The sequence below is a fragment of the Myotis yumanensis genome, unplaced genomic scaffold, assembly GCF_028538775.1.
Source record: "Myotis yumanensis isolate MYYU_CA2020_CCGP unplaced genomic scaffold, mMyoYum1.0.hap1 SCAF_3, whole genome shotgun sequence".
Classification (NCBI taxonomy): Eukaryota; Metazoa; Chordata; class Mammalia; order Chiroptera; family Vespertilionidae; genus Myotis; species Myotis yumanensis.
The window spans coordinates 39691525-39715616 of NW_027223754.1; the positions used below are offsets into that span (position 1 = coordinate 39691525).

Below are 24092 nucleotides of genomic sequence, written 5' to 3' on the forward strand. Positions count from 1 at the left end.
GAAGAGGACAGGTCACCCAAAGGAGAGAGGCTGAAGTCACATGGAAGATGGTTTTAGGACAAGCTTAGCAAACACAACTGCTGAAATTACCAGGCTTTCCGTTCAGACCATTGCCATGGGCAATTTAATGCTTCGTGATGCACAATTAGGTAATGGAGAGGACCAGTGGGACCCCAATGGCATCCCAATGCTGAATAATATGGCTTTGGAGTGAAATATATGTGCTCAAATATCCTAAATCACTTGATAATGATGATACACATGTATACGGTTCTTTTTTAAACTTTTTAAAGGGTTTACTCTCATTTGCCCTCACAGCAGTTCTGAGATGTAGACAAGGCAGTTGTTGTTTTTTTTTTTTTAACATATTTTATTGATTTTTTAACAGAGAGGAAGGGAGAGGGATAGAGAGTTAGAAACATCGATGAGAGAAACATCGATGAGAAAGAAACATCGATGAGAGAGAAACATCGATCAGCTGCCTCCTGCACACTCCCTACTGGGGATGTGCCCACAACCAAAGTACATGCCCTTGACCGGAATCGAACCTGGGACCCTTCAGTCCGTAGGCCGAAGCTCTAGCCACTGAGCCAAACTGGTTAGGGCTAGACAAGGCAGGTTTTATTCACCATGTTTGCCTGAAGAACATGCAGGTTATAAGACATAACTTATCCAGAGATCGAACAGCTAGACAGCAGTTGAGGTGAGGCAGAACTCACGTGTTGGCACCCAAGCTGGTACTCTGTCTGTGAAACCCTCATTGCATCTGGGTCTGTGAGTTACCCAGTAGCCTATAATAAACTATTTTATTTCTGCTTAAAATACATATTTTAAATATGTACTTTATTGATTTTAGAGAGGAAGGGAGAGGGAGAGATTGAAACATCAATGATGAGAGAATCATTGATTGGCTGCCTTCTGCACACCCCCTACTGGGGATCGAGCCCACAACCTGCACATATGCCCTTGACTGGAGTCTAACCCGGGACTCTTCAGCCTCCAGGCTGACGCTCTATCCACTGAGTAAAACCAGCCATGGCTTCAATAAAAGTATATTAATTAAAAAATTAAAAATAATAAAAATCACTCATTTGGAAATAAAGAAATCCAATATTGTCACAAACATTATAAGCTGTTCATCTTCAAATGTGAACTAGTAAATTGATTAACAAATTCTTAATTTGATATGTGGGAAAACAGTCACTAAAAGATGTATTGAGACAGAGCTGAGATAAGGCCAACAAAATCTGGCCAAAAGAACAGATAGTCGACGGATAAACGTGTAATAAAACAGCAGAATATTATTGCTACTATTGCTCTATGAAGCTGAAATACCCTAAAATGGAGAAGTTAATGAACAGTGTGGATCTGGTACAGAAACAAAGTTACCAAAACAAAGTCAGGGAAGGAGAAATATAAAAATGGTGCCCCTTTCTCTGGCAGTGGGGTGTTTCCTTCTACAAACCAGTCTTAAGAAAACAGCGGTTCATTCAGGAGGTGGTATTTATAGACAGCTATTATGCAGGCAAAAACATGTTTATTTCAGAAGAGATCTAAGATTGCTATTTAATAATATTATTAATGTTCTATGTCAAGTGTTCCGTGATGTTAATATGAAAAAAGATACTGGAGTTCTTGATGAATGATGTCCATCTTTTTAAATTTACTCATCTTAAGTTAAGTGTTCTAGGGCTGCCATAACCAATTCCCACAAACTTGGCTGCTTAAAGCAACAGTGATTTATTCTCTCACAGCTCTGAAGACCAGAAATTTAATATCAAGTTGTCTGCAGGGCTGTGCTCCCTCCCTAGAGAATCTTTCCTTGCCTCCCCCAGCTTCTGCTGGCTGTCAGCATTCCCTGTGGCTGCATTACTCTACCCTCTGACTCTGTCTCCATGTGACCTTCACCTCTGAGCATCTCTTATAAGGACACTTGTCATTGGTCTTAGGGCCCACCTGGAGGATCCAGGATGATCTCATCTTAACATCCTAGCTACACCTGTAAGACCCCTTTTCTAAATAAGGTTGCATTTACTAGAACAGGTTCCAGGGATTGGGACGTGGTCATATCTTTTGAAAAGCCACCATTCAATCCAATACAGGAAGCATATTCCGTGACTAGGGGATTGAATGGTTCCTTAAAAGAACTAATAGAATATAGTTTTAATAAAGGTGAGTTCTCCCTTTTCCATTCTTCCCTCTCTAAATACTACATGATAGAGCACAGTGTGGTTTAGAGCCATATTCTGTCTCCCCATTCATTCCATGCATCAGCGCCTATTCTCTCCCTTTTTGCCTCTCACCTCCACCACAAGAGCAACTGTTAAGGAAAAGAGGAAGGTGGTGCTTCTGAGTCATTGTCTTTAGGCCGTGTGCTTGGAGTAATTCTTTCTACCAAGAAATCTGGCTTTTCCATGTAGGCCTAGTCAATATTTTTCATCATCCAGAGAATGCATTTTTAGATGGTTGGCTAAGGTTTGGAATCATAAAATCATGCAATTTTAGGGCTGAAGAAAAAGCTCAGCAATTACTTAGTCATTTTAGAAACAAGGAGATAAAATTCCCAAAGAGATCAACAAATTACTGAAGGTCACTAAACATAATAGTGAATAGACTAGAACTCAAGTCTCCTGACACCTATTTAAGCACTTTTCACATTATCACACATAATACAGAATGTGTTGCAGAGCTTGCTCCTACATGAATTACTCTTAAGATATTGGCCTCATTGGTGTCATGCAGTGAGATAACCAACCTTCTATGGACTGAATGTTTGTGCCTCCCCAAAACTCATATGTTGAAGCTCTAACCCTCAAGGTGATGGTATATAGGGGTGAAGCCTTTAGAAGGTAATCAGGTCATAAGGTTGGAGCCCTTGAGTGGGATTAGGGCCCTTATCAGAATAGATACAAGAGATATGATCTTTCTCTCTGCCATATGAGGGCATAGCACAAAGGTAGCCATCAATGATCCAAGAAGTGAGTTCTTACCAGGAACCACACCATCCTGCTCCTCGATCGTGGATTTCTCAGCCCCCAGAACTGTGAGAAATAAATGTTTGCTGTTTAAGCCACCCAGTCTATGGTATTTGTTATAGCAGCCATAACTAAAAAAACACAACCCAATGGAATATTCCATGCTATTTAGTGTGCTGTGGGCAAGTAGGGCCGCTGCTCTCACAGAGCTTGCACATTCAGGTAGGTGAATGATGACAGTACCTGAAAGATGCAAGACTCTATGCAGTCAGGAGCACTGACCTCTTTTCCCTTAGATTCTCAAGTAAAAAATGACAACAGTCAACACAACAATAGCCGTCTGATGTAAATGAATCAAAATTATACTTTTTTTGTCAGACTGGCAAAAAAATATTTTTTGGTGTGCCGCAAATGTTTAATAGCTAGTTTATGTGTGCCATGAGATGAAAAAGGTGAAAGTCACTGCCTTAGAGGAAAGCTAAAGCAACTGGCGTTACCATCTCCACTTAGAAGTATTCCTTATCTTGTCAGATGTCATCATTTGAGTCAAAAGCACTTCTTGGTCTAGAAAATAAGCCCCCTTACTTCTCTCTAGTGCTTAACTAGAGAATCAGGAACCCAAGGCCAACCATAACAACACAAAAAGCTGTTTTTTAAAATTATTAAACTCATCATTAAACTCCACAGAATAAAGTATACCTCTCAGGGACAGTAAAGCCATCAACTAGCTACTTGTAAATGAGAGGCATTTTCTAGTTGATACAGTGAGTGAAAAAGACCCATATGGCGGATCCTTTTGGCATAGACTTCTCTGCTCCGGCTGTCTAATATGTTTCTTCACTGCATTAATTCTTCTTATATCAGAACCATCGCACAATTTGCCTACTTCCCAGGAAGATAAAAACAGAAAGGTTTTTGTCTGTAGGATTCTTCCCTTCCCTTCCTCCTTCAACACTGGAGCAGCCTAGTCCATGCAGGATGCCAATGACCTGGGTCTTTTGATGAAATGGCCTGGATCTTTTGGTAAAACAATCTCAAAGCTCTGGCCCACACAAGATTCAACACAATCCTTCCTCAGGAAACAGGAAAGGGGACTAGACTTCTGGGTAGTATTTCACCTGGGCTGGACCCGATGCCTGATGCAGATTCAGAATTTATTTTAAGATGGGTTTTGGCTTGTTGGATGGAGCATGTTGCACTGCTGCTGGCTGGAGTGTGAGTCCCACGGGCTTGCAGCCCTGTCTTCTTTCATGAGAAATCCTTGCCAATCCAGGATCTGTGAACTGATTCTGCCAGCCAATCTCTAATTTAGCATATGTACAAAGCCAATTTTTGGACACCATCATGGAGCTTGGCACCTTTGCAGCCCTCCATGTTTGCAATGCTCACAGTGAAATAATGAGGAACTAGCAAGATAGAGAGAAAAACATGACATGAAAAGGCTTTCTAAATTCACAAATTGTCTCTGTATTATATATGTATATGTGTTTCCCTCCTGCTTTTCCAACATAAACTTCCCCCATGCCTTTCGTTGTAGTTACTTCATTTAGATTTTCAATCTGGGATGCACTTAGCAACAGCCAACACTGACAAAGATAAAACCTTGCTCCCCACTGAGAACATCTGATTTTTAAAATGTAGAAATGCTGCTCTTTACAAAATAGGTCAGTTCCTTTTTAATTAGCTTCAAAATACACCCAAATAATTTGCCATAGGAAATGATACCATTTTAGAGTACTTAAAATAATTCCCATCCTTGTAAAACCAAGTTGATGAGAGGCGCAAGCTAGTGAAACCTTCAGTTTTGAGACAAATTGAGGTGCTTCTGTGGAGATAGCTGTCACTATCATGGAAAAATTCACCTAACCCTCAGGCTTTTATCACTGTGTTCTCTCAGAAAACTTGTGTCTAAGGTGTGTTTGCTAACATATTGGGGAACAACTGCTAATTGAGGCTCAAGTACCCCATCCATCTTTGCTGAAACTGGATCTTCCCGCCTCGCTCCCTTTTATCGATTTTCTTGTCATCTAGTTTTCTAAGAGTTCCAAACGGAACAGGTATCCACAAAAGCTCTATGGTGACATGTCATGCTATCTTTGGAAATAGGTATATATACTGTGCTCCCCGACCCTGCAACGTGCTGGCACGGAGTCCTGAGACAGGCGCCCACCAGGTCCAGCATTTTGGCCTTCCCCTCTGCACACATGAATCCAATCTCTGAATAAAAGGGAGAGAAACGATGTGATTTTCTGACGGATACTTACTCCAATGCACAGATTGTGACCATGGCCAACTTTTTGGCTCCTTTGGTAAGTGAGATCCCTGCCAGGTGAGCCACCGCTGGTAGGTTTGCTATCTGGGATGAACAAACCCCCAAAAACATCTGGTGGCTTCTGTTGGTAGAAAAAGAGGCTGAGCCCTGCCTGTATAAATATTTTAGGAGCTTGGCTGATGGCAAGCTCTGCACAACCATGCAGAAGCCAAGTCTGATTGCCCTGGCCTGGTGTGGGGCTCCCCAGGTGGCAGGGGCTGAGAGCGGGCAGTGGGCTGGTGGGGGGTGGAAGTGAGTGCCGCCAGTCATTCCGAGTTGCCCCTGGACTGATTAGTGACGAGGGCTGACAGGCGCCTAACAGGAGGTCCTGTCCAGTTTTTTTTTGTGTAGCAGGGATAATGGGCCTAAGACAGAGACTGGGGACTTTTTTGTGTGACTATGACTACATTCCTCATCAACAAGGCCACACTCATGGTCTCTTGGAGGCCACTGATTCACTGGAGGGTTACCATTAGGGGAGATCTGCTCAACGGCACCAGGTTCTTTCCCCGCCCCTCAGGGGCCAGCATGGGGCCTCCATGCTGCTTCACCCCAGTCAGATAGAAGGGCAGGGCACCAGGTCTGGGAATTAGAGAGGGCGATCGATATGTGTACATATGACGCAGTCACGGACAAACGCAAAGGCTCACACGTAACCCCCTGGGAACTGGTTAAAAATGAAGTCTGTAATAAATGATTCATGGAACCCACACCCTGACCAGTCTTCCCAGAAATGGCCAGAGGGGAGGCTCCTAACATTTGTGATTCTGGGAGTTCAAGTGACTAGAATGTATGTAAAGGATTCCAGGACTCGTCTTGCAAATAAAAGTAACTACTTAAACAGGGATGAGTTTCTCACTCCTAGGTGATCCTGGAAACCTTGAATTATGAGATCACCACCTTTCAAGTTTAGTGTCAAAGGAATGATTAATTCATTTAAATATAAAACTTATAACTTGAGTTCCTCTGCCTCAGCACCCTAGGACAGCTGCTGCCTTGTTGGTACATTGAGGTTCCTTATTATTTGACACGTGTTCACATAAGGAGACCATCTAGGGGGATAATTAGAGACTGCAGAGTTCTAACAACCAAGGCAGGTGGATTAGAATGCAGATGTTTTAAACTTTTGATGAGGTAAAATTGATAAGGACTTTAAAAAATGTATGTCACTTATATCAAAGTTTAGTAGATTTTTTATGTTTTTATTTGTGTGTTTTTTTGTGTTTTTGTTTTTGTTTTGAGAGAGAGAGAGAGAGAGAGAGAGAGAGAGAGAAATATGAGAGAGAAACATCAATCTACTGCTTTCCGCACACCCTGGGACCAGGGATCAAGCCTGCAACTTGGGCATGTGCTCTTTTAGGAATTGAACCAGCGAACTTTCAGTGTATGGGATGATGTTCAATCAACTGAGCCACACCAGCAAGGGCAAAGTTTAGATTTTAAGAAGATCAGAATTGGATTATAATTTGGAATTAATTTACATGATTAGTTGATTTTTCTTGGAAAAAAAATTTGTACCCTGGACTGCTGAAAATTGGGTTATAATACAGCCAAAGAAAAAGGTAAACCATGAATAGAGAAAAGCTATTGGTCAGGGCTCTCCAGAGAAACAGGACCAAAAGATAGATAGATAGATAGATAGATAGATAGATAGATAGATAGATGAAAGAAAGAAAGAAAAAAGAAAGAAAGAAGGAAAGAAAGAAAGAAAGAAAGAAAGAAAGAAAGAAAGAAAGAAAGAAAGAGAGGTTTACTTTAAGGAATTCAAAATCTACAAGCCAAGCTGGTGAGCTGGAGTCGATGTAGTCCTGAGGCAGAATTTTTTTTCCAGGAAATGTCAGTTTTTGCTCTTAAGGCCTGCAACTGATTGGATGAGGCCCACCTACATTATCCAGGGTAATCTAATTTACATAAAGTCAACTTTATGTAGATATTAACCACATCTACAAAATATTTTCCCAGCAACATATAGGTTAGTGTTTGATTAACTGGGTACTACATAACTGGGTACTATAGCTTAGCCAAGTTGACCCATAAAGTAGTTCATCACAGTAGCTTTTTTCTAAACTGAAAAAATAAGAAATGTCTTCCGTCCATGAAGATTCAGCCTTCTCTCTTTTGGAAGGGAGAAGCCACACCCCATCAAATGAGACATGATACACTAGTGATTGGTAGCTCTATATATAGCCTTTTCCGAGATATTTCTTGGAAGAGGGTTGCAGACCCTGAGCCGGTGCACCAGCAAAGGGGACTGGCAAACAGGCTAAAGTGAAGGGAAGGAAACCCACCTGCTGTATGGTATTCATTCTGGTTCCACCAGTGTCTCTGATGCAGGTGCTCCAACTACAGTCAGTACGTGAATAGTTGCCTGTGCTGCCCACCTGACCAGATCCTGACACTTGCTCTTCATCACCATCCTTCTCAGTCACTCACTGTGCTCTTAGAGCAGCATATGCTCTCAACATGTGGGCATACTGAGATATGAAATGAGATAATGAATGTATTATCTTGGGCCCGCAAGTCACGAGTGTTATCATCACAGAGAAAAACAAGCTTCCTTCCCTGCTAATTATACTCTGAGTCTTTCCTTTCATAATTTTTGTAGTTCTAGAATACTTTAAATGACAAAACAGCCTACATTTTAAGACTCTACATCAACGGGGGTGGGGGAAACCACACCTTTGGAATAAAAATGTACCATTTGGGTTCTTATCTCTAAGGTCAGATAATAATAAGTAACATTTACATGGTACTTTATCATTTATAAAGTGTTTTCACATACGTTTATTTTATTTTTCTCCTTGCAGAAACCTTGGGAGGTCAATGGTTTCTCCCCATTTTACAGATGATAGTGCAAAGGCTCAGAGAGGTTAACAGACTTTCCTGATATCACACAGCCATCCGATTGCTGAGCAGAGACTGGGACAGCGATCTGCTCTCTTTAGCTCTACCTGGAGCTGCCTAGACTTCTCCAGGCCTTGTTGTTGGTGACCAGTTCAACTCTCAACCCCTAGTTTACAGAGATATGTAAGCGTGGCCAGAATCTGACTGTTTCAATAAATCATGAAATTACTCTCTGCTTATGGAAAACCTTCACTGAAGGCAGTGTTCCCACATATGACCAGGTATCTTTCCCTCTCCATCTGTCCTTCCTGGTGCAGGGAGCACTATTGGAAGTCAGTGGGCGTCTGCGCACAATAAAGAGCCTGGGATGAGAAGCAGGATGTGAATCTCGTCCGCAAAGTGAAGCCTCACGTCCTAACAAATAATTAAGAAAAAAGTTGAGGTCATGTTCTCAGCTGATCCTCACTGGCAGAGCCAACTTTGGATTAAACACTTCTGCTCAGTGGTTTTGACATTCTCATTGAGGCATGTCTTGATGAAATTAGAGATGCAGAAAATATTTTTTGATGGAGTACAGAGACAAAACAGCTAGAAGGGAAGCCGATTTTTGTGTACAAACTTGTGCAGACTGAGTTAAAGAGGAAAAGAGAGTAAGGCGCATGCTCATGTGGATGTGTATAAATGAAGGAAGATGAAAGCAGGTTATAGAAGAGGAAGGGGGAAGCTGGGGTGATGCTAATTAATTAGACTTTCAGATCTTGGCAGCAAGAGGTGTGTTTATAAACAATCTTCATTAAAACATACCTTTCCAACTATTAACTGTTTTATTTGGCAGCAATGGTCCCTGTCTAATTATTCTGTACTTGCTTCAACTTAAAAGTGGAGAAGGAAATATTAATAAATGAACACAACCATTCTTATGCTGTCATATAGATTTCTGCACCGAGATTGTTACTAATGCTTAGTTAATGAAGTGTGGCCAATTCAAGCTATTTTACGAAAAGATTAGGTGGGGAGGGCTGTTAGTCAGAAGGCTTTCAAGCTAGCAGAAAAGAAAAATTAGACAAAGATATAAGAATTAATAGAATGCTAACCATTCAGGAATCTCTTAATAGCATTCTCTTACTAAGCCACCAGTAAGCCAACTCGTTTTCTTCTTGGAATTCAAGTCTAGAAAAGTCTGAACTATGAGGATACAATAAAGACTTGCAGACATTCTAAATCTTTTTAAAAATTATCTCCCTGGTATCCTTTCTGAGGAAGTTACTAGAGGATGTACTCCATTAAAACGAGGGAATAAAGCAAGAAATAAAAATACACGAGGTTCAGAAAAATGAAGATCCAACTCAGAAATCAGGCCAAAGGACTTCCCAATATAATAGGGAGGAAAGCTACCAGATAACCGTTTAGTGGGCAGCCAGCACAGACTAGAACAGTGTGGATGGTGACGTTAGAAAAAAAGAAGAAAAAACTTATGGTTATTTGATGTATTTAAAGACACTTTACAGCTCTGTTGGAGAGTTTGGGACTCAATTATAGAGCAATAGCAATATATAGAAAATAAAGCACATTCAATAGGTAAGTGGATAAACTAACTGGTACATTCATAAAATGGAATGTTATTCAGAGATAAAAAGAAGAGCTATCAAGCTACAAAAAGACATGAATATGTTTTTTTACAGTACATGATACTGTATAGTAGTATTTTATATAGTACATGTGTTTTTTACAGTGCGTTTTTTTGTAGTATAAGATACTGTATAATAGTGGGTACAACTTACGTTTTCATTCTATGCCATATTAAACATGTGTGGTAATGTCCATAAATAATGAAACAGAATGCTAAGGAACCTTTCTTACAAGACTTAATAGCATGAGGTGGACATTAGTAATAATGCACACACTTAAGTAGCATGCATTGCAATCCCCCCAGAAGACCAGCTGAACACCCTCCAATCCACTAACCCCAATCTATGTGAAACCTCAATGTTTTTGCCAGCACACACTTGCAAACCCATGTTGGAATTTTGATCCAGATGGTGAAATCTGGGTTAAAAGTTTCTATAAGTTGTTATAGTGATTACTCCATGATGAGAGTTTAGATAGTGGGGACTTTTGTTCTAATACTGAGAGTATGAAGTAAGGTGGCAATGATCCTGCAGAGGGTTACATGGTCAAAGGGGGAAATAAAACTGTATCCAGACAAATACAAGTAGGTGTTCCTTCTGTATGCACACAGCAAGGTGAACAAAGAATACTGAAGCAGCACATCCCTTACTGTGATATGTTTCGGGGTGATGTTTCCCGTTTCTATTATTCTACTGTCATGTTATAGTGTTGATTTTGCAGTTAAGACAAGATTTTAAAAATATGGGCATGTGCAAAAACAATGGGTGCAAATATAAGTGTGAGCACACGTAAATGCAATATCTTCAACCCTGCCCCCGCATGATCCTCTGCCGGTTAGGCTATTGCAAGTGGAGGAGGTGGGCACTCAGAAAAGATCACCTGGGTCAGACCTGCTTTAGAGAAGCTGGGATTCTCTGCAGCCAGTGGCCACCAAATGCAAACATCAAAGTATACATATATAGTACAAATACTTTGCCTTATATAGTAGGTAGCTGAGGGAGTATTACATTTTTATAATTTAAATTATACCAAAGAAACACAAGGGGAGCTTAGTATTTAAAAGTCCCTTGTGGAAAACTCTTTGGATGAGAAAAATTCCTTTAACTTTAGGAAGAGTAAACCCCCCTACGCTGGATTTAACAGGTTTGATAAGTTGACTTTTCTCAAAGCAGGGTGTAATAGCAGCCTCTTCACACTTGTTTTAGACAATTACGGTATATCAGCTTGATGGAATAGTAAGCAGTCATTAACATTTATAATTATGAAGACTGTGGCAATGTGGAAAAATGCTTGTGGTGTCAAGTGAAGAGAGCTAAATATAAAATTATACTTAAACTACAAGTAAAAATGCATGGGAAAAGGCTAGACTGAACCATGGGGTAAGGAAAGCATTTTTACACACATCGCATTTCAATCTCAAGGGGTTTAAGTGGAGCTCTGCAAAAAGCAAATCCTACTGCACAGTTATAGAAACCGAGGAAGGACTTCACTTTTTAGCTACAGCGATGTGAGCTGCCGTAACAGACACCACAATCATAGAGGCTTCACACAATAGCAGCTCCTTTCTTGTCCATGTTGGATCTACTCTGTGGTAGGTGGAATGGCAGGGGCTGTGCCTTTTACTCCACGGAGTCTTCATGGACCCAGGCAGCCAGTGGCTCTGTCATCTTTAACTCACAACTTCCAAGGTCTCTCTCTGGCTATGAACAATGAACAAGGAGGAAGAACATGGAGGAGAGTGAAGAGTTTTTATGGGTGAGGTCTGGAAGTAGCATGAGTCACTTCCACCCACATTCTGTGGGTCAAAACTTAATCTCAAGGCAATACATAACTGCAAAGGAGGCTGGGAAATATCAGCTGTGTGCCAGGAAGAAGTGGAAGTGGGTTTTGGTGAAGAGCTGGCTGATCCCTTCCACACAAATTCTCACATCTAATCAGAGGTAGGGCAAGAACGGAATCCCAGGCCTTCCTTTCTTAGATCAGTGCTTACTTACATTTTCAACTCTCATTCTCTCTCACACACATACGCATGTACACATACACATACATTAAAGATAAGGACTTATTTTTATCTTTATGTTATGAAATCTAAACAGAAAACAGCTGTTCTACATCTAAGGACTCCTAATACATAATCTGATTCCTTTTAGGAAACACGTTATGTTCACAATGAAAATCATCTCTGGGAAGAAAATAGTTACCAGGGATAAATCCAAGGTTCTAAAACAAGAGAATTTGGCTAAGAGCTGACTTGGCTGGGAAAGAATGAGCAAATACCAACATCATTACATGACCCTTATATTTCTGGTGTCATGCACATCTTTGCTTAGTCATTATCCCATTATTGATGGGTAAGAAGACAATCAAATCCTATGTGTAGCACACATTAAGACCCCCCCATGAATCCCAGCCAGAAGGCACTAAAAAGGGTTGGTATATTTGTATTCTTTGAGGCCTGTTTTACTAGGCCCTTGCCCAACTTTTCAGGTCCATTCCACTGTGGTGGTGACCAACTAAAGTAAGGACGCAGTAATCGAGAGGCATTTTCAAGCAAGCAAAAACATCTTAAACACATATAAGATATTATTTTGGGGAAGGCTCCAGCTTCCTGGAAAACAGATATCCGTCCCAAGTTTGGCATTTTTTATGTCAAATGTTCTCATTTAGTGAACAAATCCATCCAAGTCAGAATCAGTCACCAAATCTCATTGGTCCTTGGTGGAGTGAGGTGAGTGTTGTTTATGTCAAATATCTAAGATGCAGCCAGAGCTTAAATTGGACAATGAGAAAAGTAAAATTGCTATTTTATATTTCTCTCTCTCCCTTGCCAAGACTAGCCAGTGCCATGCCTTGAACATTTAGGTACTTAGTAAATACCGAGGTAATCATTATGGACATAATTACGTCATGTTGCTTGACTGTAATTCAGAAACTATGGAAGTATGGATAATTGCACCTATACCCCCCTTTCTCTCTGGCAAACACTGTACTAGTGAGTTTTTTGCTTGTTTTGTTTTGTTCAGAAAACCCTTTTGAAAAATATAAATTTAATCACCTTTAATGTAGTTAGGCTAAGGGTAGAAAGAATGATTTCTGTTTCATTAAAAAAAGAAACTGGTTGGGCCATTTGCCTAGTGGGAAGATAGCCCTCAGGGTGAGGTGGGAATGGACAAAGAACGCCAGATTTCTCTGCAAAATAAAGTCAGGAATGCAGAGGTTCTAGCAGTTTGAGAAAGAAGGGGAGAAGGAATTTGGAGAGGTGGTGGACAATTTCTCTATTTTAAGTAGTTTATTGTCTGTGATGTCATGCCCAGAGGCGGAGGACTTGGAGAACGCAAAGTGGCCGTCAGTTTACAGGTAAGGTAGAGTGAGCGCTTGCCCTATGGCAGGCACTAGGTTATGTTGTTAAGTGCACATTCTGATTGAATCCTCACACCCGCTCTCTTTCTCTCCCCGCCTTTTGCAGATGAGGACACAGAGGCTTGAATGGACTAGATACACAGTAAGTCAGAGCACAAATTGCGCTTGACTGATTCCAAAGTCCATCCTATCTAATAGTCACTAGAGCATAGTGTGTCATGGACACTGAGGACTGTTGCAGCTACGGAGCAGAAATTATTTGAGGGTTACTAATTAATGGTAATAAAAGCATCCCAGACATGCAAAGTACTAAGTAAATACTAGTATTACTGTTCTTGCACTTGACCACTGACATCAGAAGGGAGCACTGTCATCTAAAATGAAAACGTGACAAGCTAGCAAGGGCTTATTAATGTCACATGAAAATGATATAGTTAAATACTCATGTTCACATTCCACTGCATATTTATATTCTGATAACCATATTCTAGGGCACTGGACTCCCATTAAGGGCAGGGCCATTTGCAAATCCAAAAGAAAATACGGCCGTATTGCTCCTTCTTCTTCTTCTTTTTTTTTTTTTTTCTGAGACAATAAGAAGAAAAGTGGTTCACCATTTTGGTGCAGAATTGTAAAGCAGAAATCATGGTGCCTCTACCACTCCTGCTTCAAAAAGAAAAAATTATACCCTTTCATTCTCCTAGCAGCATGTAACTAAGGTTTAGATGAGTGAACAGATGCATGCAAAAATCAGCCACGCGCACAGAAAACATTCATTTTCACAATCTGGTAAATCTGCTAGGTACGCATGAAACGGAGCCAAATTGATTTCAGCAGAATGCAATGTCACAGCCTCGGCACGACAGGGATCCTCCTCAGCCTCGCTCACTGCCAGGGCTGTTTCCATCAGGGTCCTGGGCAGATTGATCATCCAGCCGCGGAGGATCCAGGAATAGCTCCATAAATGGTGGCATAATTTGCCAAATCCTAGTTGACCAGCTTGTGTTATTTTCATGGCTACTAATGGACAAAACATGCAGCTATGTTCTTGCTTTTGCCACGCTGAGGACTTTTCTGAACTTCTGGGTACCCGGTCCCTTATGCCTCCTGTAAGCAGTTCACAGGATTATCGATTCTGAAAACAGGAGGTGTCCTTAGGGATCATCTCGTCCAAATCTTTCATTTTATGGATGAGATCCAGGGAGGAGAAAAAATCTTGTCCAGGCACCTTTTGACTCCCAAACTCATGCTTTTTTCACCACATGCTGTCTCCATTGAAATCTGAACTCAGACTTCTGCAATTCCATCAACCCCAAACATCTATGTGTCAATGAAATATTTATAGTGTCAAGGGCTCTATTTAGTCTGCCCTTGAACTTCCTATTTGTCTACTGGACTACAAGTCCTCAAATCCAAAACAATACAAGTTTACAATCCTTTATTAGACATGAAGAGTGTTTTGGACTCTAGAAAAGTAAAATGGTACCTATACAGTCTATTTTATATGACCTCCCCCTAGAAACTTGGGGCAAAGTATAGGACTAATTGTGCTAAGGAAATAGGAGTCTACAAACTGTCTCACGTTGGTTTAGGTCCAATTTTGCTGCCGAATGAGTTTGCTGAAAGCTTATGATAAAACTTTTGGTCTTCAGAGCTCTTTGGGTTTTGAAAACATAGACTGTGGATTCATACTACTGTCTTCACACAAGTGGCCTTAAATAAGTATCCTGGGCCAGTCAGACTGCATCACTTGATCAAGAAATGGGTGGTTTTTCACTAGAGTTTCCTTGGCAAGACTTCTGTTTCTCTGTAAATTTCAGTTATTGCACTTGCCTCTCAGTTCGATCCCAGATAACAAAACGAAATGGCTCCAAACTGCACAGACCTCAGGGAGCTTGAGTTCAGACGCTGACTGCCGTTTGTTACTTGGATTTTTTCTAAAACAGATCCAGCTGAGATCACCAGCGGGCAGGCACGTTATAAGGCAGCTGGGGAGGTGGTGTTGGGGACTGGCAGCAGCACCTGTCCTCCTGGGTTTTGGTAAAAGCAGAGCAGAGTGGGCTTGCCACCAGGTCCCCAATGGGCAACCGATCACGCCTGCATCTCTGGGCTTTCTCGGGCTCCCACCGCTTCTCAGCTTCCTCCTTCTCGGCAGATGGGCAGGTTTCCAGAGCTGTCAGATTTTCTTCTGCCCAAGTTAACAGGGACATTGATTTTGGAGGAAGGGAGGCCCGTCCTCCCCCAGCCCATCCTCCCCTGCTCCTGGCTTAGCCACGCCAGCTCCATGGCATTGTCTGGTTTTATTAGTACTGCCTGGCTGAGGCCTCCTTTCCCAGGCGGCCCCAGTGATTTCCAGCCCCTCTCCGCTTGGCATGTCATCATGCACTTCTGGTCTCCCAGGGAGAGCCTGCTTACCTGGATAATGGGCACTTGACCCCCTGGTTGCCAAAGCGGGCTTCGGTACCACAGTGGCGCTTGCATCTGTTTTTATTGTTTTCTGGACTGCTGCCGGGAGGGAGTCCCATAAACATGCCTTGCTTGGCTGGCTCTGGGATTGATGGAAATTGGATCACTTTGGGGGTTCTCATGGGTTTGGATGAAGGGTGTGGAGTGGCACAGGAGGGTCTACGTTTGTGAGGAGCCCCTTCGTTCCTTCAGACCTGGAACATGGCTTTCCTAAGTTTTCATCCTGTTCCTTTGAGGTATTTCCCCACAGAGACAGGAGGATGTGATTTTACTTAGGAAACTATAAAGAGAAAGGTCTTTGAAGAAAAAGAACCCACTTCTGTCTTTTGGAGCAGACAAGGTGGGCTAGGTGTGGAGAAGGGAAGTCCTGTCTCCCACATCATTCTGTGTCCCCATCACCCTCATTCCCTCTCACTGGCCACTGTGACAGCATGTGAACGGCCTCATCCACCCTTGCTCAGATTCACTTCGTTCTGCTGCATCCAGAATGATATTTTGTAAGAAACACACATCTGCTGTTTAAAACCCTTAGTGGCCTTCCATTATCCTAAGAATAGATGTACAGTCCTAACCATGGTCCCTAGTCCTGCAGCACCTGGCCCCTGCCCACCTCTCTAGCTTCATCCTGCATGACCCCCACGTTCTGGGCACTCTGGTCTCAATGGCCTTCTCACAGGCTTCTTGCTGCTCCTGGGCTTTGCCCAAGCTTCTCCTCCTGCCCAAAGGCTCTTCTGTTCATCTGCCCCTGTACCCCACCCTTAGCCCAGTCATCTCCTGGTTATCTTTTCACATCCTGGTTCAAATGTCATTTCCATAGAGACTCCTTCTCTCCAGCCCAGAGTCCCGTTTTATACTCTCATGGCACCCTGTACTTTGCCTTCCCATCACCTACCACAATTCACAACCACACATTTATTTTAGTGACCATTGGACTGATGTCTGATTGTCTCATCAGTCCATAAGCTCTGTGAGTGGAGGGACTGCATTTTCTTTGCTCACCATTATCACCTCCATGTTAGCCTTGTGCTGCCAGACAATAGTTCCTCAAACATCTTTTAAATTTATTTTTAAAATATTTTTATTGATTTTAGTGAGGAAGGGAGATGGAGGGAGGGAGGGAGGGAGGGAAGGAGGGAGGGAGGGAGAGAGAGAGGGAGGACGGGAGGGAGGGAGAGAGGGAGGGAGGGAGGGAGAGAGAGAGAGAGAAAGAGGGAGAGAGAGAGAAACACCAATGGTAAGAGAGAATCATTGATTGGCTGCCTCCTGCATGCCCCTCACTGGGGATTGAGCCCGCAACCCGAGCATGTGCCCTTGACTGGAATCGAACCCAGGACCCTTCAGTCCTCAGGCTGATGCTTTACTCACTAAGCCAAACCAGCTAGGGCCCTCAATCATCTTTTGATGAGTTACTGAGTGAATCATTTATCTTGCTAGTATGACAACCTCACCAACAATGCTACTCCTATGTAAGAAAACAAGTCCTATGTTACTTCAGTGTAGACTGGAGATTTCCATTGGCTGGCAAAACTCGGGCGTGGGTTATTCTTGAGAATCTGGATGGGTGCGCCAGTGCCTACACTTCCTGCAGCCTATATCCCGCTTCGTGTTTCTCTCTGAAAGTTCCCAGGGCCCTCTCTGATGGCATACTGGCATATCTTCCCTGAGTCTTTGTGTTGGCCAAGAGGAACATGTCACATTGGTAATAATGTCAGTAAACTTGGAAGTTGCCAAGGAGAACAGTGAGCGAAGGCCAAGAGGAAGCCAGCAGAGCCTTAAACACGTGAGCCCCAGAAAGCATCTCATTACCAGAGGTGCCAGCCGTCACACCCTGGATGAAAGGGCATAATTGCTGAAAACAGCTAATCACTAACAGCATGACAGCCAAGGACCTAAGCCGTCCCTTTCTACACTGCAGACCTGCCCCCCCCCCCCACCCCCCAACCAGGGGAAAAGGTGCCAGGAGAGGAAGCCAGGCATGAAGACTTGCTCCTGTATCAGAGATGCTCTGGATGCCCTCTCTTTGTTTGCTATCAAGCTCGAAATCTTGATGCCTTTCTCCTAATGCAGTGCCTCTGAATGTCAGAGGTGTGACTGTGGGCCCAGTGTGGCAGAGAATTTCTTCTGTGTGACGTCACCATTCACAGAAGGACATTAACATTTTGCTTTGGGGAGAGTATCCGGACAAATAAGGATTGGGCACCCATCCTGTACACACTACCGCATAAGGTTCCTAATTTTTTTGTTCAATTATATTTATTTATTATGATAATCCATCAAAATAAGTAGATAGTTTCATCTAGCAAATGTTCACATAGATATCAAAACAGAAGTTGTAGCAGGTCTCTGGGAGGTATGTGTATGTACAAAATTAACAAGCATAGCACCTGGATAAATTCAGCATACCTTTTCTCCTTAAGCCATTTCTCTGAACCATCTGCTGACACCTTTTGCGTGTCTGGAGCTGTAGTAAGTGCTTAAGATCAAATGTGGTTGTGGCCTCAAGGAACTTATGTTCTAGTGGAAGAAATCCATAAATAAATCAACAACTATGCCATGGGGCAGAAAGTACTAGGATTAGAACTGCCAACATGAGGTGTTTTTTTTTTTTTTAAAAATATATTTTATTGATTTTTTACAGAGAGGAAGGGAGAGAGATAGAGAGTCAGAAACATCGATGAGAGAGAAACATCGACCAGCTGCCTCCTGCACATCCCCCACTGGAGATGTGCCCGCAACCCAGGCACATGCCCTTGACCGGAATCGAACCTGGGACCCTTCAGTCCGCAGGCCGACGCTCTATCCACTGAGCCAAACCGGCTTCGGCCAACATGAGGTTTTTTTTAACAGCTGACGACAGCTTTTGCACACAGAAAAGACCAAATAGGCTACTTTGGTTTTAAAATTACCAACTAAAAAAAATCTTATCTTCTTTAGGCCTTTGCGTTTAGCCTACAATCTTATTATTTATTATGTATAAAAGCCTAAGCAACCATCTGACCATCCGGTAGGTATGATGCGCACTGACCACCAGGGGGCAGATGCTCAACGCAGGAGCTGCAGAGCTGTGGTGACTTGGCAGCGGCAGTTCTCGGGTGATGCGCCCTGGAACCAGAGAGGAGGGAGCCTGATGCCGGGGTTCATCACCCAAGAACCACCCTTTTGCAATCTGGGACCCCTTGGAGGATATCAGAGAGCCAGTTTTGGCCCGATCCCTGCAGGCCAGCCCAAGGGACCCCACCTGCGAGAAGGACCCCACTCACTCCACAGATGCCCTTAGAAGCCACAGCGCCCCCCCAGGTGCAGCAGCCCGGGAGGGATGGCAGGAGGTTGGCTCCAGGGTGTGTCCAGCCCTGTCTCACCCAGTTGCCCCACCGGCCACCTTCTAATTAATTTCGTTTCAATGTGCACGAATCCGTGCACCAGGGAATGAGTTTATAAATAAAATAGATTAATTCAAGTTGAACAGATTTAAGTAAGTTCACATCTCAGCAGGCGCCATTTACAACTTTATTAAATTCCCTTAAATTTTAAAATCTGTATTTATGAACTTAATACATTCATTTTCTTTTTAAGTGGTTCAAATGCTTGACCTAACAAGCCAAACCTTACCCAATATTTGCAAGTCTATAAATTACTGGGAACTGAGGTTGCTGATAGGCCACAGATCTCTGCCCAGCACACTAGGCCCAGGTGAGTCTTCTTCTTCAAGAATAGTAAGCCCTCTTATTGTTGCCACAACAACAAAAAACCTCAAGTCCATTCAGATAGAGTTGGTTTTCTTGAATCTAAACTATAATCTAACCTAATTCTTTGCTCTGCTTTGAGCTGTAATCTTTCCACTCAAGTAGCTGCTAACTTTTTTCAACTAATCTCTTTTCATATTATTCATATTCTTGGTTGGGTCCCAATTTTTTTCCTTTTAAAAAATATTTTATCCTGGTGAAAGTTACCTAACATAAAATTTACTATTTTTAAGTGTACGATTTAGTGGCATTAAGTACATTTACATTGTTGTGCAATTACCACCCATCTCCAGAACTTTTTTATCTTTCCAAACTGAAACTCTATACGCATAAACTATGAATTCCACATTCCACACTTCCCCAGTACCCAGCAACCATCATTCTACTTCCTGTTTCTATGAATCTGACTATTCTAGGTACCTCATATAAGTAGAATCATACAATATTTGTCCTTTTGTGACTGGTCCATTTCACTTAGCATAATGTCTTAAGATTCATACATGTTATTGTTTGTGTCAAAATTTCCTTCCTTTTAAAGGCTGAATAATATTCCAGATATACTTCATTTTGTTTGTCCAGTCGTCCATCATGGACACTTGAGTTGCTTCTACCTTTTGGCTGTTGTGAATACCGCTGCTACGAACATAGGTATACTGGGTCCCAATTCTTACATATACTTTAATTCGACCCAACCAGATTCTGCACCAAATCAAATATTTGTGCTGAGTCGTGCATGCTCTGGTTGCCACAGACTGGGTTGAGGAGGTCAGCAAAATGGGTGAAGAGGTCAAAAGGCACAAACATCCAGTTTTAAAATAAATGTCACCTATTAGGCACAGGTAGTTATGGGATGTAACATAAGCATGGTGACTACAGTTAATTATACTGTACTGCATATTTGAAAGTTGCTAAGAGAGTAGATCTTAAAAGTTCTTATTAAAAGAAAAAAATTCTGGAACTATGTAAGATGATGGGTATTAACTAGACTTATTATGGTAATCATTTTGTAATATATACAAATATCAAATCATTACATAATAAAATATAATGTTGTATATCAATTATACCTCAATAAATAAAAGAAAATAAATCCAAAAAGGAAAAAGCTATATACATGAAACTCTTTATTGTTAAAATTAAACAATTTTAAGTTATATAATAATTTTATAATAAAGTTATATAATAGCTAACCTATGAAATTGTAGTAAAAAACTGGAGACCATCTAAATATTCAGCAGCAGAATGGTTAACTGCATTGAAATGGAGCCACTTGATGCATATTTATATCTATTAAAATAAAATATTTTGTAGCAATAAAAAAGCAGAATATAAATTTATCAAACTGTAATCATATTAAGATTATGGCTGCAAAGGGACAAAGACTGGAAAAGAACAGGGAAGTATTGAAGTGACATATTGTGGGACTGTAGATTAAGAATGATTTCTTCCATTGTAAAAATATTCCTTATTGCTGCAGTTTAAAGCAATAAAAATAAAAATTTGAAAGTGGCTGACAAGACTTGTCCATAAAAATAAGGGCACCTGCTGGGCTATTTTGGTGGTTAAATAAGTTAATGGATGCAAAAACACCTAGAAATAGTTCCTACAAGCACCCATCAGGGTCGCCCTGTGCCCCTCACCTTTCCTTCCTTCCAGCTCCACTGGCCTGAGGCTGCAGGAACAACACTGATCACACTGTACTTCTGCACTTCTGCACCTCTCTCTTTCTCAGCGAGTGTTGCTTTCACTTTTTTTTTTTTTTTAATCTATGACTTCTAGAGTTCAATAGGATCTAGACACATACTTTCTGACTCTCATCAAAATGAATTTGTTCGTTTCTCCTTGGTTAATATATAGTTTTTAAAAAGCATAAAGTATTAACAGCATGGCAGTTTCCCCAAACTAAACATAGGGTTACTATGATCTAGCAATTATACTTCTGGGAATATATCCCAAAGAGGTGAAAGCAGGGATTCGAACTGATACTTGTGCACCAATGCTCATAGCAGCATTATTCACAATAGCCAAAAGGTGGAAACAGCACAGATGCCCACCAACAGATGAATCAATAAACAAAATGTGTTATATACATATACATTAATTCACTCTTAAAAAGAAAGGAAATTATGATACATGTTACAACATGTATGAACTTGAGGACATTATGCTAAGTGAGATAGCCAGTCACAAAAGGACAGATACTACATGATTCCACTTACATGAAGTGCCTAAAACAGCCAAATTCACAAATACAGAAAGGAGGCTAGTAGATAGCAAGGGCTGAAGGGCTGGGGGAGAGGAGAATAGGGAGTTATTATTTAACTAGATGCCCAGTGCACGAAATTTGTGCACAGATGGGGGGTGTCCCCTCAGCCCAGCCTGCACCCTCTCCAATCCGGGACCCCTTAGGGGATGTCTGACTGCCGATTTAGGGGATCGGGCCTAAACCGGCAGTCAGACATCCCTCTCACAATCCTGGACTGCTGGCTCCTAACCGCTCATCTGCCTGCCTGCCTGGTTGCCCCTAACTGCCCCCCCCCCACCGGCCTGGTCGCCCCCTACTGCCCCCCCCACCGGCCTGGTCACCCCCAATTGCCCCCCCCCCCCCCGCTGGCCTGGTCGCCCCCCAACTGCCCCCCTGCTGGCCTGGTTGCCCCCAACTGCTCCTCCTGCCAGTCTGATTGCCCCTTACTGCCCCCCCCTGCTGGCCTGGTCGCCCCTCACTGATCCCCCTGCCAGCCTAATCGCCCCCAACTGCATCATCCCCAGCCTGGTCACCCCTAACTGTCCCCCTGCTGGCCTGGTCACCCCCAACTGCCCCCCCCCGCCGGCCTGGTCGCCCCTTATGGCCTTCCCCTCCACCGGCCTGGTTGCCCCATACAGCCTGCTGTTCAGTCGTTTGGTCGTCCCTCACTAACCTCCCTGCTGGCCTGGTCACCCCACGCAGCCTGCTTGTTCAGTCATTTGGTTGTCCCAAACCAACCCCCCTGCTGGCCTGGTCGTAGGCAGCCATCCTGTGAGGGCATGGGGGTTAATTTGCATATTACCTCTTTATTATATAGGATGGGTATAGAGCAGCGGTTCTCAACCTGTGGGTCACCTAAGACCATTGGAAAACACATATATAATTACATATTGTTTTGTGATTAATCACTATGCTTTAATTATGTTCAATTTGTAACAATGAAATTAGGGGTCACCACAACATGAGGAACTGTATTAAAGGGTCACGGCATTAGGAAGGTTGAGAACCACTGGTATAGAGTCTCAGTTTGGGATGATGACAGCATTCTGGAGATGGATGATGGTGATGTTACATAACAACATGAACGGACACAATGTCCCTGAAGGTACACTTAAAAATGGTTAAAATGGTAAATGTTATCACAATTCAAAAAAAAGTATATGGTATTAGCATCCGTCACAGTAACAACTTACCTGGGCATTAACAGCTTACTAAGCATTATATTGGCATCTCACCAAGTACTTTCTAGAGGCTATGCCTAGGTGAAAGATGAGAAAAATGGGAATATTCTAGTTTTTGTGGCAAGTGAGACAGAAAACTATAGGGCACTGCAGCTGCACAAATGCCATTACTCTATCTGCCTGTTTAAGATCACTCTGGTCATCAAAGGAGTGTGGAAAAACAGTCAGAGGTGAGAGGTCAGTTTGGGGGATGGGGTGGTGGTGGTGGTCATGGTGACAACAGAGGAGGAACTCAGAAAAACAATAGCGATAGCAAAACCAACAGAGAAGCCCTCTGAATCCACCTGTCACAGTCCAAACAAGTGTCTAGTTGCACAGTTCAACATCAAATCCAGATCTTTGCAAGAGTCCTTGGGAGCCAGATGGCCCAAGCTCCTGCCAGTGACACTTCCCAATGACAGGGCACTCAGGCTGCTCTGCTTGGGTGATGGGCTCTCTCCCATTCATGCACTGCTCATTCTTCAACAGTTCTTTCTCCTGTTGAGTGCAAATCTATATCCTACTTTCCCTTCTGTAACATGCATCGTACCCGTCAGACTTGGGCAGTATTCGCTGATGGATTCTGTGCCCATTCTGCCCTCTGAAGCAGCATAGAATAATTCCACTCCCTCTTCTCTTTGAAATCTTTTCTGGTTTCAACTCTTCTTTTCTTCAGAATTAACATCAGCAGCACTTCCAATTGCTCCTTGTCCTATTGTCTATGGCTTCAAAGGCCGACCTGAACTCCGGCCTTTAGATGTGACCTGACCATCCTCCTACCTTCCTTTAGTAGATTTGTTCTCCAATTGGGGCTGCTGTGGAACCCACTGTAATCGTTACTACGACTGTCTGACTCCCAGGCTGGACTGTAAACCAACTGACAGTTCATTTGCAAAAGATGTAGGGATTTAACCATTTCCTTGTTCATTAATTCAACCCATTGGATCCCCAAGATCAATACAGAAAACATCTCCTAAATGAAAAAGAAATAACAATGGTCCAGTACCTAATCTGTTTTAGGCATTCTGGTAGATGTTTTATTTTTTATTTTTTAAAATATATTTTATTGATTTCTTACAGAGAGGAAGAGAGAGAGACAGAGAGTCAGAAACATCAATGAGAAACATTGATCAGCTGCCTCCTGCATATCCCCCACTGGGGATGTGCCCGCAACCAAGGCACATGCCCTTGATTGGAATCGAACCTGGGACCCTTCAGTCTGCAGGCCCACGCTCTATCCACTGAGCCAAACCAGTCAGAGCCGGTAGATATTTTAATATATAATTTAACCCATACATC

The 24092-nt window shown here is 42.4% G+C and overlaps 1 protein-coding gene and 1 long non-coding RNA gene across 8 annotated transcripts in view; one reads left to right on the forward strand and one right to left on the reverse strand.

The window, feature by feature from the left end:
* LOC139006107 (uncharacterized) overlaps positions 1-8393 on the forward strand; it is a 101751-nt gene extending 93358 nt beyond the window's left edge. Inside the window, exons 6-7 of the long non-coding RNA XR_011470744.1 lie at positions 5082-5284; positions 8094-8393. This is a non-coding gene — a long non-coding RNA (uncharacterized lncRNA). The remainder of the gene's footprint in view (positions 1-5081; positions 5285-8093) is intronic.
* Positions 1-24092, reverse strand: part of CLYBL (citramalyl-CoA lyase) — a 231878-nt gene that overhangs the window by 59548 nt on the left and 148238 nt on the right. The window lies entirely within an intron of this gene.